The 6377-nt window shown below is 32.9% G+C and overlaps 1 pseudogene; it reads right to left on the bottom strand.

Annotated features, from left to right (window-relative positions):
- Positions 1 to 3938: 3938 nt before the first annotated feature.
- LOC149534360 (fasciclin-like arabinogalactan protein 4) lies at positions 3939 to 5135 on the bottom strand (annotated as a pseudogene).
- Positions 5136 to 6377: the final 1242 nt, after the last annotated feature.

Here is a 6377-nt window from a genome sequence, read left to right as displayed (position 1 = left end):
AGTGCAACTCAAGGGAATGCACTTAACCTCAATGCAAGATGGGTCTCGACTACTAGGCCATTTTAGATACCCATGTACAATATGAAAAGAAATACATGAAATGTAATCCCTCATAAAGTAGATAAAGAGAGAAAACCTCATGGGAAAAACCATCCTCCAAAAAGAGAGATGGAAATAAGATGCACAGATGGATGGAGTACTCAAGACCCCCAAAAAATTACATACATCATGTATATACAAAGAATAATTCCCCCATAGGAAGGAAATAAGGAAACATGATATCCCCCCCATAATGAAGAAGCTCCAATGTACATGAAGAGTACTTGTAAACAAGAGATAATCCAACATTTTTAAGAAATATGTCTCTCCTTAGGAGGAGATAAATACATCAAATGATGAAGAAGCCACTCCATGTCAAAACCGAGGAAGGAGGAAGAAGGTCTTCATGTATGCATCTTTGAAGACTGAATAGGTGTCTCCAAGCTCAAATATTCTATCAAACCATCAAGCTAACCTATTAGATGTGAGAAAACAAGAGAACATGAAGAGTTGGGAAATCCAATCTCTAAAGAAGGTGAAGAAGTATCTCAAAGAGAAACCCCCTTAGATGTATTAACCAAATTTGCATTATGAGACTCATTTGAAAGAGCATCCAAGAACTACACTACAAGATCTAAAGCATAAACATCATCCTACTAAATAGAAGAATGCATTTCTAAAGAAGTAAGAGGTGGAGGAGTAGAAAGTTCAACACTTGTCTCAAGAAAACAATGATTCAAGTGTCCAATGTTGTCCTCACATGAATTATTCACATTTTATAAAGGGCTAGGTACATCATGAATATCATCATCATTATCAAAAAAATGTGGAAAAGAATACAAGCGTGATGTATGATCACCAACTCCCATATCTATGACATCTCTAGTCTCCATTAGCGGCTAATATTCATTAATTGACTAATTAGAGAAAATTTGGTTAGTATTTTGGCTAATAATTTAAGATTTAACGCAACCTAAATCCCCACATTTTTATAAAAAATTAGTCCTAAAATAGTTAAAATTGTTCAATATTTTATTTTATTAAAATAATTAATCTCAAAGATTCACCACAATATCTGATACATGATTATATTTGATTTACATTAATATTATATATTATTGGAGAAATTAAAATTAATTCACCAATAATTATCATAATTATTAGTTACTTTAGGGATATATCACCAATATTTAGTTTTTAGTATTGATTTATAATATAATATAATGATCATCATAATATTCCATAAGGTAAAGAATGTTCAATTTTGATTTGAAATTTTCCATGGTGATTAATGAGCTTCCTATTAGTATTGAGATTCACCGATATTTTCTACACAAAAATTATGATTAAAAAATAATTGCCAATATAAATAATATTTTAAATTAAAAAAAAGTTGAGAAATTCGCCCATAGAAATAATTTTGTTTTTCAAAATATTGGAAGATTAGCCAATATTTTATATCTTTCTTTCGAGGTGGGTTTCTTAAAGTTTTCCTTGCCTAATATAAACATAATTAGGGGTGAACTCAACAATTTTACCTTGTGCCCCATGCGTAATTTGGTAAATGGAAAGGAGATTAGTGGTCAAGGATGGTACACAAAGAACATCATTTAATGTACCCTCTCCCATAGGAATAGAACCTTTCCCACAAACCTTCATGTATGTATTATTACCCATCGATATAGGTGGAGAAGTACAAGGCTCAATAGAAGAAAACATAGCCACATATCCATAGAAGATGCCATATTGATGTGATGCACCTGTATCAAGAAGCCATTTACCTTGGTCAAGATTTGTGGAAGGAATGAGTTATTTTCCTTTGCCTTTAGGTAATGATGTATATTTAGTAGCTACCTAATATTGAGAATAAGGAGAAGAGACTTTTTAGCTCTTGATTTAATAGATTTAAAAATAACCAAGAAACCAAACCACTATATCTAAGGCTAGCGAATTACTATGATGGATGCACTCGACTGCTAATCTTGGGCTAACTATAAGGCATAACTCCTTCATTCAGGCTCTATAACACCTAGGTGGGTTAACCTTGAGGTTCTAATATATGGTACTAGTGAAAATAAACATAAAATATGAACCTATTAATAGTAGATGAAACCCTTATATCTTTTGATACCTATGCAATAACATAGGAACATAATAGATAAAAATCATAACCTATGAATCCATTAGATACATGAGGGGTAATTCCTTTCTACCCACCACAAAAACATGAAAAACTAAACTGATTTGATTAAAATTATTTTTTGCAAATGACCTTCATCTTAGCTTGCATCTGATTTAAGGATCAGTGCCTTATCCATTACAACATAGAGTCACTACCAGCATGATGACCCAACTTGATTGCCTTAGAATTAAGTTTATCAACTAAAATCTCTAAACTCCATTCTTACTATCATCCCCTCAATACACCTAGAAATCGTATAAAATCATTGAAGCATTTGCTTAACTCCTTAAATTAAAAGCAACAACATATCTGACACACAACTCATCCAAGTTGTCTTAAATTAAATTAACCTTATTCATTCAATCAAAAAGTTAACAACATATGAAGAATTAGGAGACAAAATAAGAGAACACAAATAATTCATTGTAAATCCCCTTTTGTATTTATCCTTGGAAAGACTGAACACATTAACTAGTAACACTAAATGAAAACCATAAAGTGCCAACATGGGCATAGAACAATGCTATAAAAGCATAAAAGTGCAACTATGGGCACATCACAATATCAAAATGAAGGCAAATGTGTAAGATTATTCATAATCCTATTAAGAATTAAGGTTAATGCATAGATTTAAGGAAGATCAACTAAATATAGATATCAGGTATAAGACTCCATTGAGGGTAAACATGAGTATTTAATTCATTTTGCAAAGGTATATATTAAATTCTAAATCATTATAGACATAAATTATATATTTATCTGGGCATATATGTGGGCCCCCATATATACGCAAATAAATATACGAAAATAGATTGGTTAAAGAAAATAATCGCCTTTCCATACTTAATATTTTGGAATATAATATCTATGAGAAGATTGTCTACATACGAGACTTAAGGGGTAACAAACCCTTGGATATCAATAACAGGAAGACTCAACATAGTACAAGGACATAGAGAGGACAGAGTAATAGACATTAGTTTTAATAACTAATAAGATTCCTAGCTGTGTTTTCTGGGTAGATTGTGTTACAATTTTTGATGCAAAAATTGTAACACAATCTACCCAGAAAACACAGCTAAGAATTCTAATGGATTCTGGAAAACTACTATCTACAACTAATAAGATGTTAAATCTGAAATTTCAACTATTGAATGATCACAAGACACAATATGGAATGAAGAACATTATATGGACTAATCCTCTAAAAGTCTATATGAATCATGTCTAATATCAAGACAATGCAGATAATATTGAAAAATAAAATTATAATAAGAACATAAAAAAGATTATATCAGTTCCTTAAAAAAAAAAAATCAATAAATTGATATTACATTGTTAAAATTATGAAGATCATAGTAAATATGATCATATCTACAAAGATATATTTTAAAAAAATCTTTAAAAGTTCTAATATAAGGGGCATTTAAAATATTAAGATAATGAATAAATTAAAGTAGATGCCATTTCCAAAAAAAAGTTAAGAAAATACTAAAAAAAAGCTTGTAATGATTTGTTTTTTTTTGAAAAAAATGATAGAGAATGCAGAAAAAGAGTTAGAAATAATAATTGCACATAGAATAATCTAAACATGCATGAGACAAATTTAGAAATTTAAAAGGTGCAGAAAAAGTCAAAAAATTATAGTTCTAATCTTCTCCGGCCGAGACGCGATGCCTTCAAAGATCAGCAACTTTCCAGGAACGAAAATTGGGGGTTTAGAAAATGAAGGGACTGGAATTGGAGGTTGGGAAATCCCAAAAAATGGAGAAGGGCCCAGACACTAGAAAGTAAAACTTGCCGGCACAAGCGCTGGAGATGGAGTAGGGGTAGATTTATGTCCGAAGATTTCTCTGGGGAGTAAAACTTTGGGAACAGCAAAAATGGCGAGGGGTTTCTGATCAAAGACGATTTCTGTAACAGGGGCCTGAACAATTCCTATATTGACGGCAACATCGCCATGAATCTGAGTGATATTGAGCATGTAGCTTGAAGCCCCCATCGCCTGAGTCACCAAAGTCGGCTGAACAGGATTGCAGATGGTCTGCAAAGATCCAAGCGGGTAATAGGAGAGCAAAACATGATATTTGAGAATTAGGGCTTTTTTATCCGCTGTGAGGCCCTACAGAGTCTCGGGATTCATGGCAGAAAATGCGTCGCCCATGGGGGCGAAAATGGTGATCCCAGCGCCGGATTCTTTCGATTGGAACTCCGAGACGACGCCAAAGGCCTCCATGAGGGAAACGAAGAGGTTGAAATTGTTGGCCTTGACAAGGGCGTCGGTGACATTGAAGGCGGGGGAGGAAGGATCAGCAGGGGAGCCGAAAAGATTGAAGTCGTAGGGAAAAATCATGGAGCTGATCCTGGCAATGCTCACCACATAGGGGAATTTGTCAACCAGACCGACGATTGTGGAATTGAATCTGACGTTCTGGACCGGCATTCCGATCCTGATGATGATGCTAGAAAAATTCATGGCGAGCCATGTATTATAAAGGGTTGGGCTTCAACAACTAGGCCTTTAAACGAGGTGCATCAGACATGAAGAATGGAATAGATCACTAGCATAGGACCCAAAGAAGTATGGTGTAACGAAGCCCATTTCGATGATGAGACCCTTCAACTCAGATTGCAGAGAAGGTTTGACACTGCCATTGCTCCTACATATGGAAGAGCCTCAATTACGGCATCTGCCAATTCTGAAATGAAGGTGGGTTCACAACCCAGAGCTGGAACATGCTCCCAGTGAGAAACTAGCTGAAACCATTGCAGAGAAGTATCTTAAAAAAGACCACAAGAATTTCCATAATATGTCCAGATAAGGATTTCCATTTCCATTTCTTTATGTTAGAAATGGGAAAAGAAATATGTCCTCCAATGTACTACAACCACAAATGCTACTCCTATATAATAAAAAAAATACTATTAAAATAAGAATTATAAATGCTACTCCTGCACAAATTAGAGAAAACAAGAGTTAATCGGGTTTGGTGGTAAACCAGCCAAATTCAAAAAAAAACTCAATTTCTTCCAACTTAAGAAGATTAGAAAAAATAGTGAAATCTCTCTCAAGAGTCTCCTTCGAACCGTACCTTCATGCAAACACTCAAAATAAAGATTAAACTGCTCTGATACCATGTTAGAAATGGAAAAAGAAATCTGTAAATAAGAAATACCAGGAAAGAATCTAAGTGAGTAAATGCATGAAAAGATATTACCATAAACTAGGAGAGAGAAAGCTTCAAGCTCCAACACCATGAGACAAGATATTTGGAAAGGGGAAAGCAAAGAAAACCCCTTGTGACATTATGAATGAGGCATGAAAAGCCTAAGAAGAAAAAGAGAGAGAGCAAGAGAGCAATGGCTCATACAATATTTGAGAAGAGGAAGAAACCTCATTGTGAAATAAGAGAAGAGGATCATCTCTTAAATAGAGATGAGAGAGAGGAGTTAGAATGTAACTCCCATGTCTATGAATGCCACCATTCATAAGTGTGTGAGGCCAAGTGTGAGATTCCTCTTAAGGAGGAATAATCTAAAATTAGAAATTACAATAAATATTTGTCCTCACATATTCCACTAGATGACAAAATAAGATGTAGTGGAAAAAGGACAAAAAAGAAATATATTAGGATACCTTGGCTTATATCCTAATATATTACAACAATAAAGAAAGGAGTTCTAACTTTGGTTTATAAACACACCAAGGAAAGATTACAACTTCTAACAGTTAGTATTTTGGCTAATAATTTAAGATTTAACGCAACCTAAATCTCCACATTTTTATAAAAAATTTGTCCTAAAATATTTAAAATTGTTCAATATTTTATTTTATTAAAATAATTAATCTCAAAGATTCACCACAATATCCGATACATGATTATATTTGATTTACATTAATATTATATATTATTGGAAAAATTAAAATTAATTCACCAATAATTATCATAATTATTAGTTACTTTAGGGATATATCACCAATATTTAGTTTTTAGTATTGATTTATAATATAATATAATGATCATCATAATATTCCATAAAGTAAAGAATGTTCAATTTTGATTTGAAATTTTCCATGGTGATTAATGAGCTTCCTATTAGTATTGAGATTCACCGATATTTTCTACACAAAAATTATGATTAAAAAATAATTGCC

Source organism: Cupressus sempervirens, chromosome 10 (genome assembly GCF_028749045.1).
Source record: "Cupressus sempervirens isolate cs-2001-9-10 chromosome 10, ASM2874904v1, whole genome shotgun sequence".
NCBI classification, from domain to species: domain Eukaryota; kingdom Viridiplantae; phylum Streptophyta; class Pinopsida; order Cupressales; family Cupressaceae; genus Cupressus; species Cupressus sempervirens.
This window is presented reverse-complemented; position numbering and strand designations above follow the sequence as displayed.